This window comes from Cibotium barometz, chromosome 35 (assembly GCF_041138505.1).
Source record: "Cibotium barometz isolate CiBa-2024 chromosome 35, ASM4113850v1, whole genome shotgun sequence".
NCBI classification, from domain to species: Eukaryota; Viridiplantae; Streptophyta; class Polypodiopsida; order Cyatheales; family Cibotiaceae; genus Cibotium; species Cibotium barometz.
This window is the reverse complement of record NC_141080.1, coordinates 8,596,055-8,610,558: the sequence shown is the minus strand read 5'-3', so window position 1 is coordinate 8,610,558 and position 14,504 is coordinate 8,596,055. Positions and strand designations below refer to the sequence as shown.

The 14,504-nt window shown below is 38.4% G+C and overlaps 1 long non-coding RNA gene across 1 annotated transcript in view; it reads left to right on the top strand.

The window, feature by feature from the left end:
• The first annotated feature begins 239 nt into the window (after positions 1-239).
• LOC147618111 (uncharacterized) overlaps positions 240-14,504 on the top strand; it is a 61,160-nt gene continuing 46,895 nt past the window's right edge. Inside the window, exons 1-2 of the long non-coding RNA XR_015262181.1 lie at positions 240-1,323; positions 1,441-1,592. This is a non-coding gene — a long non-coding RNA (uncharacterized LOC147618111). The remainder of the gene's footprint in view (positions 1,324-1,440; positions 1,593-14,504) is intronic.

The following is a 14,504-nucleotide window of genomic DNA, read 5'->3' as shown; positions in this document are numbered from 1 at the left end:
TGCACGTAGGCCCAGCTTCTCTCTTCTGTGCGGATGTTGGATGGGGTGGTGGGCTTATCGAGATTCTTCAATCGTGCTGGATGACTCATAACGGGCTGGTGCGTGAGAATGCATAGGACTCTGGAGTGCATATAAAGGACGTAGCGGTTTGTGTAATTTAACTCCTCGTGTTGCATTCTACCGACGTTAATACCCCTCTCTCTGTCTGCGCAATCCCCTTACAATCAAAAAAATCCCAACTATGAATTTTGTCTTGGTTTCTAGTAGGGCCCTAAAATATATATACATACAAACCATCCAATCCAAGCCAGAGTGAGTTTTCCAGAAGAGAGGAGGTGCTCAGAACGCACTTGGTTCAGGTGCAGAAGAGAGAGAGCACAGCCCACGAAGCATATCTTAGTCTACTTTCAAGATAGATAGGGCTGTGCTTCCTCTCTTCTACCGCTGAGACAAGGTCAGCTTAAAAACCTGCAGGCTCCACCTTGCGCCGAGCTAAGAGCTTCATGGGGCTTTTCAATATAATATTGGTCTCATCACTAGCTGCAACTTGTTTCCAAAGTTTTATATAGTTTAGTATATTTCCTGTCCAGTCATGAGAAGTAGCCTTCAAGTGAAAGACTGAAGATCCTGCCCGGTACTCAGAAGCAACCTTCATGTGAAAGACTGAAGAGCCGTCTGAGAGTTTGCAAGGATGGAAAAGTATTTGATATTTACAAATGGGTCACAGTCAGGCCCAGAACTCCAGATCACCAATACCGCAACTTGGCCAAACGGAAATGGTATATAGTGGGCTAGTTGCACTACTTCTTACACTTGCGAGATTCGCACTCTCGCAGTGTGATCATAAGCAAAAGCCAATATACCACCACACTATGAAATGCATGCAAGAGTTTTACTCTTGTCTCTTAGTAGCTCTGTAACTCTTTCACGCGCTTTGCAGTGTGCCAGCCGCTTTGTCTTTGATTCGACTCCCTGCAGTATCAGCTACAGCTTCACATACCTTCGCATTTCCACTTATGGCGCGCTGTCTTTCAGATCAAAACATCAGCACGCTAGAGCCCTCAAATTCTGTACATAAAGAGCCTCAGGGTCGCGCTTATTCAACCCCCCTCTGCCTGCACCGCCCTAGAGGATAGCATTCTGGCTGTCTAGCTCACAAAGGTAGTTATAAGAACGCCCTCTAATTTGTGTTGCCCCTTATTCGACCCTCTCAAGCTCGTACATTCAGATGCCATTCTGCACGTATCATCACCTAACCTCCGGGTGACGTACTAAAATTTCGCAAGTACCTGGCCTCTCCTCATACAAGCCTGTTTACGTGAGGTAAGCTGCAGTGCACACCTATGACTGTCTACTTACAATTTATTTACTATAGCGTTCCTTTCTGTGCTAGTGAAACTAGGCTTTAATCGCCAAAACATCGTGTTTACTGCCTTGTAGGTACACTTTCCCCCTGAACGTTGTGCAAGCTTGAGCCTAAGCATGCTATTAACTTGACAGTAGTGCAAAGGACGAAGGCCGTTAGCTGTGCCTGACGATGCAATCTGTGTTCCTGCTTCCAAACATTTTGGTGTGCTGCTGATATATACCAGGTAAGACATAATTTCTGTTCTGTAAACATAGAGATAGCCATTAATTTTTTAAATCATATTTTAGCTTAAAGGTTTGGTTGTAGGGGGAAACTCAATTGAGCGAGGCACACATAATTGCTCGCAATCCAAGCAAAGAAAGTTTATTGCTACTAATTTTAGACTAGTAGCCTGTGCGCGTGAGGGCGAAAGAGAAATAGATTTTTTTTTATTTAATTTTTTTGAACAAAAGAAGACAAAAGCTGGAAGACCATACCATTTAGAACACTAGGCAAAATTGGACGGGGAAATCTAGCCCCCCATGAACGTGACTTATCTAATTTGATCCATGCCTTAACTTTAAAAACAGAACAAATTTAAATTTTGAGGTTATGATGCTCATTACATATATTAAAATAAATTTATTTTAACAAATCGTATATTAAAATAAATTTATTTTAACAAATCCTTCAAGGCTCTATGTGAATGTGTTTTTGAGGTCAATGTACTTAATACTATTGGAGCTCATGAATGACTTTTGTTCACTTCTTCTAAGACATCAAGGACTTGACTTTAAACTTCTTTGACATCTTTGATTCTTGTAGAATTGTTTATGTACACCCACACCCATACACGCACACATGTACTCACACACATTCATGCAAACATGTGTGCATACATGTACTCACACACATTCATGCAAACATGTGTGCATAGAGAGAGAGAGAGAGAGAGAGAGAGAGAGAGAGAGAGAGAGAGAGATTTTAGCATCCAAGGGAAACGAATATATGACCTCTAACTAGAAGAGAGTAGGTTGATTTTGAGGCTTATAATCCTCTCAGGGAGAGGGGGGAGGGGGGGCGGGAGTCACTTATAAATATATAATCATAGCATGTGGGTTCAATAGAAGGGATTTTAAAAATCTTTTTTTAACACATTTTTTGCACACAGAAGGCTACCATTTAAAGGGGGTATTCATAGATTGAATAGAAAAAGGGTGTGTTTTATTCATGAAAAATCACAGATAAGGGGTTTTTTAAGTAGGCCTTGAATGCATGTGATACAGAGGGTTTATAAATAGTGAACCCCTCGAGATAATGCTAGCACATGATGAACAAAAAATCCCAAAGTGTTCTATATATGCCATGAAAGAAGCATAACTCGGGGGTGCTTCTATAAGTGTTGTTATATATACTAATATAAATGTTGAACTGCGGTCTGGTCGATCAACACTTCTATCAACATTTTGAAAACCTACAAACTTTATTGTGCACAAACTAGGGGATTTATCCTAATCTGTCCCATTTTGGTGATAACATTGTTTAAAAACCTACAAATGAGTAAGAGACAAACTTGAAAATCCTCAATTTGCCCCATGTACAAAGCATCTGTATACAACAATTGGATTCTTATAAAAAGAAGGCAGACATGTAAAAATAAACACAAATTTGATGTTTATTGTCAAAATAACCTAAAGGTAAGTTAAAAAAGAAACCAACAGGTCTGTCTATTAACAATTAAACTCAATAGGAGCAAGTGCTAACACACACATGTGTGTGTGTGTGTGTGTTTGTGTGTGTGTGTGTGTGCACATGTGCATGCTTGCATGTGTGTGCATGTGAAAATGTGTTTTTTAGTTTGAAAGTGAGGTATTTGATTAGGTGAGTGCATTGTAAGAGAGTTTAATTGGTGGGAACCTTGTAGAGTATGAAATGGGCGAGATCCTAGAACCTCAAAACGTGTAATTGACATTGGGATAATATGAGAAATCTTTGAGATTGAGCATTATCTATCGCATCTCTTATCAACAACTTTCTTTCCTCTATCCACCACATGTTATTTTAGCTACCTTGAATAGGGCTAACACTCTCATTCTCACAATAGTTTATCAACATGGTATATAAAATCCATGCATCCTCCACATGTCATTACAGATTTGTTTAATTACCTTAAATAGAGCTCACACTCTTCACTCTCACACTATAGTTTATCAACATGGTATAAAAGCCATGATTCCAAGCTCTTTGAAGCTCATAATTGTTTCTCAATAGGCAGCGCCTCACTCATCTACTCTCTTCCTTTCTAACCCACTCTATGTGCATGCACAAGAGTTGCAAAGTATCATCAAAAGTAAGCCTTGCTATATTAGCTCCTTGGTGCCCTATGCATACCATCTCATAGGCCTATAGGTGGTGTTGAGGGTTCCAATCTCCATAGGACTATAATTAGGCTCCACCATAGCAATTGCCCATGACACCACAAACTTTAATCCTGCTTAGCAAAAATGGTATGTCCAACAACCTAGCCCAGTTCAAACCTTAGTAGTAGTGGAAAGGTTCATTGTCTAAGGTGGGAAAATTTTATTAGTTATCTTTCCACATCTAACATGTCCACCTAAATGAAAATGATTCTGACCTCAATGGGTCAGCTAAGTGGAAGCTTTCATGTAAACTTCTCTACTAGAATACAAGATGGTTGCACACTTGGTGAGCTTAAATCGTAGGTCCCACAACATTTGTACAAGAGTTTGACTATTTGGACTCTACTTGTTTCTAATGAGAAGTGATGTTAGCTTTCATTTGTCAGTGAGTATTGTGCATAGACGGGCACATGTCTATTGTAGGTGAAAAGCTCTTGGTTTCCATTTCCAAGGTCTTGTTGCTAAAAGAGACCATGGAGGTAGAAGGGTTCACTGACTAAGGTGGAAAATTTTGATTAGTTGTCTTTCCACATCACAGATGTGCCTAGATGTAAAGGATTCCAACCTCATGCCAAGTTCAATCGAGCAAAAGACTTCATGTAGGTTTACTAGAAGACAAGGTCATTATGACATAATTGGTGAGGTTTGAACCCAAGTTCCACACCATCTAGACATGAGATTTGACTAGCTTGAGTACATCCATTTACTGATGAGAAGTGTTGTCATCGTGATGTTGTTCTAGAGAGCAATGCATGTGATGTATGTGAATTGTACATATCAATATTAGGGAAGAGATCTTGGTTTTAGCCACTAGGTCTTAGCCTGGACATAGATGGTGTCGTTTTTGTCAACCCAACACTTTAGACATCCTAGAGTTAACACAACAAAGAGAAACTCGAGCTCAACATTCTTAGCTTAATGAGGCAACCTATGTCAATAATAAAATCTATAGAAAACTACATGAAAGTCAATCCTTGATTTTTTATTTACCATGAAACCAAGGTGCCTAAAGATAGAGGTTGTTCATATGCAAAAATAAGATACACTTCTCAAAGCCTCAACTTAATATCTACAAAATCTAGTGTAATGATCCAATCTAATTTATTCATGATTGAGAAAATTGATGGTCAAAAATTTCAAACATGCCAAGTGAAATTAAGGCTTACATTCTTGAGGGAGAACTTTTCAAGTGTAGTGATGGGTTTAAAAAAAGCACCCAAGTATGCCAAGTGAAATTAAGGGTTACATCCTTGAGGGAGAACTTTTTAGGTGTAGTGTTAGGTAGAGAAAAAGGACCCAAAGATGCTCCAAAGGAAATACTATCTCTTAAGTTAGGGATTAAAAATAATTATCCATGATAAGGCTCTCTTAAGTTAGGGATTAAAAATAATTATCCATGATAAGGCTAACTTTACATGACTCATTTATACACCATATTGATTATAATTCAAAGGGAACCTTGAAAATATAATTTGGAGAAACTCTATGGTCATGCTGAGGCGTAATTTGTTTATGTATGAATACACAAAAATGAGTCTCTTGCAACAATTACATATAATAACAAAGATGGAGAACAATATTATATTACTAATGTGAAAACAATAGATGGAAAATCCCCACACTTAACTGCTCCAATGAAAGAGAGCTTTGATGGATAATTTTGAACTGATAAGGTTGAGTTTGTATGCTTACACAAATCTAGGAATTAAACTTACAATGATGCTAGATGACCTTTTTGGAGAAGGGGTTGGTTGTGTATCCATATAGGTTGGAGAAGGGGTTGGTTGTGTATCCATATAGGTTTGTATATGTGGATTGGCTAAGACATGATCAATTAGAAAGTTAATTCCACCATCCACAATGTAGACTTGGCCCCTAAAGAACTATTAGAAAGTGGGTACATGTGGATAATCATCAACTATAGCATGTAGCCAATTTGACAATGTGACATATCTAATCTAAGTTGTATCTAAACTCTCTTCTAGGCCATTATCTTGCATGAATATGTTGATATCATTGTGCCATAGATGCTCAACAACAACTACTTCTCACAATGGGATTTATATAAACATGAGTTAGCTAGATGATGCCTAAAAAATAAAGCACAAGGGTGGAACATTGATATCCAACACTCTCCCCTCAAAAAGAAGAATTGCCTCTATAGTCTGGCACTATATATATGATGATAAAGATGTCACTCTATTTGGATCCTTCTAAGATCCTTGATGTTGATGTCTGCACAATTCTTTATCTTTGACCATCTTCACCCCCTACATATGACACTCTATTTGGTCCCTTCTAAGAGCCTTGATGCTGATGTGTACATAGTTATTTATCTTTGTGGACCATCTTCACCTCCCTACACACACGATGTGTGCACAATTCTTTATCTTTGTGGATACCATCTTCACCTCCCTACACATGATGAGCTTGCACACAAAGTGATAATGTGTTTTGTACAAGTATGAAACACATGATTCCAATCAATGGCCATGCAACTTTGGTTGTAACATTCCAACATTATAAGCTCATTCTTCACCACTCCCACATCATGTAAAATCCTTCTCAACTAGAGTATGTCTCACATAATCCAAAGCATAAAGCTTTGTAATTAACCTTTGTCAAAAAGAGTGTAAATGTGGGGGGTTGTTTCTTACTAGTTTAGGATTTTTTATATTCGCCACACAATCTTAGTCACAAAAGCCATGAAGAAACTTGCATGCAACATCATACGTGATGTTATATTCTTGAGTACCTTGGATGTATCAAAACATGTGTGTACCTACTTTTAATGACTTTACAAGGGCTTGTTGGAGAGCTTACTCAAAATGCTAATAAAACAAAATGTTTAGCCTAGTGTTGTACTCATAAGAAAATAGGAGTACCAACTAGATTATTATTATTATATATGCTCTTTTCCATAAGATCTAAAATGCCTTCAATAGAAGACTTTAAATAAGACTCCATCAAAGTACCAACTACCTTGATCATGCCAAACACCTTGAGTATTTCACTTGCATACTTTTTTTGAGATATAAAAATCTCATCTAGCTTTCTCCAAACCTCAATCCCCAAACAATAATGTATAAGTCCAAGATCAATCATCTCAGACTTTACACTGAGCATATGAACATTCTTTCTTTGAGATCTTTTTTAATACATGAGGTCATCTATTTAAAGAACACTAGCAATTACCTTGCTCACAAAATACATAGAAGGTTATGTAGAAAAATAGATCAATACTCATAAAATAAGTCTCCATCTACATCAATCTAGTGGTACCATGAGTACGTTTTTTAACTTGTTTACCTTGCTTTTGAAATTAAGGAGAAGAAACCATTGTGAATGCTCCACATATACCTACTCGTTCGATGAGATTCTCTTTAAGGAAAATGCATTTTTTATCCAATTGGTCAAGAGGCCAAGTTGCTACCTATGCAAGGAGGATGTGGTTTGTGGTCAACTTGGATGTGGAAGGAAACGTTTAATACAAGTCAAAATCTTTGGCAGCCAATCATGCCTTGTACAGTCTTCCTTAAAGTACCATCATATTTAATTTTTTCTTTATACACCCACTTTGATTTTAAAGAATAATCCACAAGATCTCAAATGTGGTTTTTGAGGATGAAGCCACATCCCATTCAAATTTCCTTGTGCTTCAAAAAGGGCGGTGGACCTCTTAATCTTCAATACCATGACATAAAACCATAGTCTACAAGATTCTCGGGAAATATCTTTCCGTTGACTATAAGAGGACTTACTAGTCTACTCTAGGCTTATTTTTGAATAAATGTACAAATATCTTGAGGTGCATTCTTAATGGCCATATTTTCTATTCCATCTAGAAGTTTCTTATACCACTTAGGAAATGACTTACCCTTTTGGTGTGATGCCTCTAAAAAATATTGTAATGAGATCTAAAACTGGGGTAGAACTTAATAAAGAAGTCTTCGTGTGAGAATTTAAGCAATAAATGAAGTACCTATTTTTTTTAAAATTTAGTTAATGAGTATATGTGCACAAGAGTATCAAACTCTAGTCGGAGCCCAATGTGGAAGCAAATGTGAGATAAAATTAACCTTGTGAACCACCTCTTACTTTGGATAAATGCCAAATTTAATTAGTTAAGTATAAGATTATGGGAAGCGGGAAGCTGTTAACTATTTAATCAACAGAAGAAGCTATCATTCCAGTTGGAATTTATTTTAAGAGGGGTATTTTTCGAAAAAAAAGAGTTCTTGCAAGCTCAACATGCTCAAACAGGAGGGGTAACCTTAGGTGAGAGAGAACCACACCAATTTTAAGACCACCCACCCCGAGAAGTAGCCGTCATCAAGCCACACGGACAGGTGGCCAAAGTACCACATGCGTAGACGAACGGCGTCCAAGGATGACATTATCGCAAACATGGGCAAGCCCTTAAGAAACACACAGACAAGCAAGTAGAGGCAAGCACGACGCCGCCCAAGACAAGTTGTAGCAGGAAGCACCAAGTAACAATACATGAGAGAAACATTGCAAGAACACGGTCCCACAGTTGGCCGTGAAGAAGCGTAGAAAGAAGCTGCTTTGTCTTCGTTGTCACCACTCAGTTGGAGAAGACTCAAGAGAGTCCTATATAAGGTGGTTTATGCTCCAGGGGAGGAGGGGGGATTCAAAGGTTTCTTATATTATGCCATCTTCCAAGTTGAGAGGCACTGTAATATTTGTGGAGTCAAAGGTTTCTTATATATTCTGCCTGCCATGTTCCAAGCCAAGAGGCATTGTAATATTTGTGGAGTTCATGAGAATAGAGAGCTTCTCAAGAATTATTGGGAAGGTTCATGAATAGTTCATAGAATTATTGGGAAGGTTCATGAATAGTTCATATGCATTTGACACCTCAATCTATACCCTTGCACTCAACACCTATTACTCACAATCGTTCACATCACATTAGTTAGAAGAATTAATTAGACTCCTCCAACAATTAATCCCAACATGATTACGCTCATAGGCACAAGCACATAACACCAATAATATGATAGCTCGATATTTAGTATAAGGTAAATCACTCGGATTACTAAATATACTAGCTCGATATTTAGTATAAGGTGAATCACTCGGAATACCAATAACACTAGTGTGTCCCCAAACATATATACCAATAACACTAGCTCGATAATATATGTGGTATCACCCATAATACCAATTACTAGCATGGTACAATGGTGTCTTAGGCATCCCTGATCAACCATACAGTGGAATATTTAATATTCCTCTTGCTGTTAGCAACTGACCTCAGTTCATGTTTGCTTGTATGAGTTGATGTGGTCTACCTTCCCTTAAACCCCCCTTTAATATATTTATAAGGACAAAAGCCTTGAAGCTTCCTTAAAAATTATGAATCCCCAAAGGACTTATTAATCTCAAACTATGTCCAAATATTGAATCGCTTAAAGAGGTTACCCCAATTTCTTTATGAACTCTAGTTGATCAATATCTACTCTTTTATCCCAATTTGTAGGTTTAAATGCTTAATAATTTAAAATTATGTCCAAATAATTTTATCGCTTGAAGAGCTTATCCTTTAATTCTTTCCTTATGAAGTGAAACAACCAGAATCTAGACTTCCCAATCGATCGCAATTGGTCACTCCCCTAGTCCCCTCAAAGCTTAAAGGCTCTAGAAAAAGAGATTTCATGTCACTCCCAAAATCTAAAAAAACAGACTCTATGTCTCTCAAAAAACCAAGGCATAGAACCCAAAAAAAAGATTCTATCTCTCTCCCAATTCAAAGTCAATGCATAAAACCCGAAAACTATCTTTTTGATTCTCCATTTTTTATATTTTGAATAATTAAATGGTCCTTTGATCCTTCCAAAGCACCCCCCTTGAACTAGCACGTAAATGAAATTTAAAATGTTAAAAAGAGCTTAAGATACATACCTTCCTCACAAGCCATCTATTCCCATGAATTCGAAAAACACTATAATGCCTCTCAACTTGGAACGTGGACGAAAATAAGAAACCCTTGAATTCATTAATTCCACATACCATCCAAATACTTTGCACCCCCCCCAAAAAAACCCACTCCTCCACTATCTTATATAGGTGAAAAAGGCTTCTCTTCTCCTCTAGGCTCTAACCAAGTGTGGTGAGAGAGAAGATGATGGAGCTGCTCCCAGCTAGTTGTGGGACCATGCACTTCTTGCATGCTTCTCGTGCATTGCTACTAAATCCACAAACCTTCCAAATACTTTGCCTGCTCCTAGCTACCCTATATAGGATAAAAAGTTTTCTCTTCTTTTCTAACCAAGTGGTGAGAGAGAAGATAAGAGAGCTCCTCTCCACGCATCTTGAGGGCCAATTATGGCACCATATATGGGGTGGTAAATCCCGTCATGTTTGTAAATGTGAGTGCATTATCTTACATGAAAACGTGAGAGATAAGAATCCAAATAAACCCATGCCTTCTTACCTCTAACACAAGAAAATTAATGGAGCACAGAAATGCAAATTTAAAGCCTCTATGTGGAACAAGTCTCCCAAAGCTCCCCTAATAATGCATAGAGCATCACACAAGGCTCACAAGGGACCCCATTCATAAGGGACCTCTCTCGAACATAGAATTAAAAAAGAGAAAGAAGATCAATAAGGGCTCACAGGAGCAAACTTTGCAATGTGCGAAGGGAAAAAGCTATGGATATTCCCACCAATTAATAAAAGCATTGGACATTATAACCTAGGAGTTGGATGTAGACCCCTCTAGATCTTGGGCATAAATTGTTTACCTTTTACCTAGAAATTTATGAGAAAAGAATGCATTTCTCAGAATAACGATGTTTTAATAAGACTATAAGGTAATAGTATGAGTATGGTCTTCTTTGATGTATGCATAATAAGAGTCTTTGTGGAATTTTTCATGGGTCTTGTTGTGGTTGTTGGTTTACACACTATTGCGATCGTAGTTGTCTAGCTTCTATGAAAGTTTTTTACTTTGTGGATTCGAGATTGGAGTCCACTAGAGTGGAAATTCCTCGCATGTCGTTGGTGATGTGTTGAACTTGCAAGATGAGGAATTCCTAGTGGCACCTCTATATGGGAATGGTGTAACCTAGATCCTATGACCAATGGTGGGGGACCTAGGTAGGAGCTTGTTTGTCTCTCTGGAGCTTGAGGATGATCACGGGGTTATAAACTCTTTTTGGGAGAAAGTTTGATGTATAAACATAAATCATTATATTTTTGGGAGTCCGTTTCTTGTTCATGTATATTTATCTTATGGTGCATTGAATTTGCGTGAAATAAATTTTGCTTGTATGTTCTTTTAAATTGTGGATATGATACATATCCTGTAAACCAAAGAAACGAGGCTTTAAGTGGCATTTAAGTAAAGGTTTTATTATTTCTAAATGCCAGTTTTTTATGTGCAAGAAAGATAAAAGGACTCTATCTTACAAATGTGTAATTTTCTTATGGAAATATCTTGTCTATTTTATGTTTTATTTCATTTATGGATCATGTTGAATAATTATTTAAGTGAATATATGAGGCTTTTAAAGGTATTGAAATGAGTTATAAAGTATCAAGAAAAATGTATTTGTTTTAATTTTTCAATTTCGTTGTGCCTTATGTGGAATATTAATTGCAAAGTTAAATGGGACCTCACCTTTATGTAAAATATCAATTGTCAAGTTAAATGGGGCCTCTTCTTTATGGCATACATAACATGTTGTGAATCTTTTGAAATCCAAATCCTTCGAAAATGGTATAGGCTCCCATTCATCAGAATGCTAGGAAGTCTATGATGTAGGTGGAGGTAGGGTTACTTTGGTGATTTCCTTGTTGCATGATGAAGAAGATATTGCGTGATTTCCTTATTGCATACTCAAGAAGATGAAAGATCATCCTCAATCCAATGTGTCTATTAATAGAATGACATATCTCAACCTTATTGTAATCTTCTTCATTCAAGGGCCATATAGCCAACTCTTAGAAAATGCATTTTTGGCCCTTGGTATCTAACTAGCATCTAGAAAATGTATATTCACATAGGTCTCTTATCCAAGTAGGCATGCATTTGACAATAGTTGTTGCATTCCTATTAAGAATGTACAAAACCATACTAACTACCTCAAGCATTTAGGAATTTTTTTTTCATTCCGTATGCTCCTTACCATTTTAGTACATGGATAAATTTTGCACTTAGAAATTGCCTTTTTGTTGCAAAGTGTAATCAATGGTGAGATATTGCTTAGTGTCTCTTTTTTAGCAAAACAAATACAAGAACTCATCCCATATGATTTCTCCTTTGTAGAATTTAGGGTAGGCGAAAAGTTTTCTTGTGTCAAAAACATCGTCGCATCATACCAATCCAATGGAGATGGGACTACTTCTACTAAGAATTGATCCGCATCCAAAAGTGAACCAATCACATTAGTGGGGGCTTCTCTTGTTTCAATTCTTGATAGAAAATCAACTACTACTGCATACTCGTTCCAAGGACTATAGTATTGAAAGTTAAATTCCTGAAGGAGTAGCATCCATCAAACGAGCTTACCTATTAGATTTGGCTTATTGATAAGTTATAAAAGAGCCTGATGATCCGCATGGAAAGTGAATTCATTTCCTAACAAATAATATTTGAACTTGTTAACAACATAAGTCATCCTAATGGCTTCTCTTTTGTTTAGTGTAATAATTCTTTTCTGACTAGGAATCTAGATAGCTAGCATAAAAGACAAGCCAAAAACATTCATCCTCAGACTCTTGCGCTAGTGCATAGCTGATAGCGACATTTAAGGCATCTACAAACACTTGAAAATACTTACAAGTCTGGCACTTGTAAGATAGGGGCCACCATTAGCATAAAAGACAAGCCAAAAACATTCATCCTCACTCTTGCGTTAGTGCATAGCTGATAGCGACATTTAAGGCATCTACAAACACTTGAAAATACTTACAAGTCTGGCACTTGTAAGATAGGGGCCACCATTAGCATAAACTTCAGCTAGGAAGGGTTACTTGCACTCCACTATCCACACAGAAAGATTATGTCTTGTTTCATCTAGGCATGCAATGGTGGGTGCACCACATCCACCAATTATCAGGTGCCATTAGCACTTGATTATATCTAGATGAACCTATCTAAAAAGGATACATCTCATGATGGGCCTGCATCCAACAAAGAATTCGTAAATGATAGTGGGAATGGATCCCGTGACTATGGCTATATTCAACTTTCTATAATCTTTAGAGACCCACTCAATACAATCACAATTGATGACAACTAATTTGCTTTATCCCCACTAAATAAACCTAACTTGTAATAGTTTTTTAATCTCCTCCTTAACTTGGTTGGCATAATTGGGATTCATACAATACCTCTATTGGCAAATCACAACTTCATCCTCTTTTAAGTTGATGCAATGCTCATAGAACTAAGGATCAATTGATTTTGTATAAGTGTAGTTCCAAGCAAACACATCCACGTAGGACTTAAGCAATCCATACAACTTCTTTTTCAAGTTGTCACCTAACTTGGCACTTACCCATACCTTACGAGGATTATCGACATCCCCTAAGTTCACGTCTTTCAATTTGTCGTCCTTTACCTTGTGGATTCTCTGCATTCCTGCTTTGTGTGCAGCTTCTACGGCCACAAAAGCTTTAAAACTTTTTCAGGAGTAGGCATTTTTGTTTGTGTGTCCCCACTACTATCTTCCATTGGTGGCATAGCTGGGCCATCATGAGCTTTGGTTGCATTATGAGGGAGAGGGGCCCTACTCGAAAATAATCTATTCCATATCTAGCTCAAAAATAGAGACCAAATCTAGTTTTCCCTTCAAAATCCTTTCCACCTTATGCTCTTCCACCCCTGCCAAGCAATTTAAACCTTCAGCATACAGTGGTCTTGTGGATTTACTGAGCTAATGTGTCACGTAGTTCGTAGTGATTGCATGAGGGATCGCCCGGGCTTCGAGTACGCACACTGGAGACCGGGCGGCGAGCGAGTCCGAGGGTCAGGGATGAGACGTAGCGCTAGTGTGAACTCCTCATTTTGCTCTCTACAGCTGGGAGGTGAACTAGAGCCAGCAGGCCTAGTACGATAGTGTAACGTTGGTATCAGAGAATAGGTGGTCATCCTCACCGCGCGTCCTCACCGCGCGTGAAGGGGGCCAGGTCCACTATAGTTTTTGGATAGAATTGGATTTTGGGAAACTTATGCTTTGCACGGACGCGACTGTGTGTGGTGGAGAAGCATGGAATCTTGAAGCTGGAGAAGCAATATCTCTCTCTCCCGCCATCCTTTTCTCTCAGGCAGTGGGCATGCGCCATCTCCGTGTGGAGCGCACACATAAGAAAGACGACATAAACACCCAGCACCGGTTGTTCGTGGAGTTGCCCTGGCGCTCTGCGCTGCTGTTGTTGGTGCCCTTGTTGTTGCCTGTGTGCGCTAGTTGTTCACGCTATACTACAGGTGTCGTCACAATAGCATGCGAAGACTTCCCTCTCTCACTTGTCGTACACTGCAGCCGGTAAGGAGTCGTGGTGAAGCAACGACAAGTAAAAAATCATACCGGCGCACAGCCATGCGAGGAGAGGCAAACAATGCTCTCTCTCCTCTCTCTTTTACTTGTAAAGGAAACAGCTTTTCCGGAGAGCCAATGGCCTGAGCGTTCTTGCAGCGCCGCCACACCCTCAGGAGAGAAGTTACCACTCTCTCTCACCCTCTCTCTCATTTCAGTTGACCG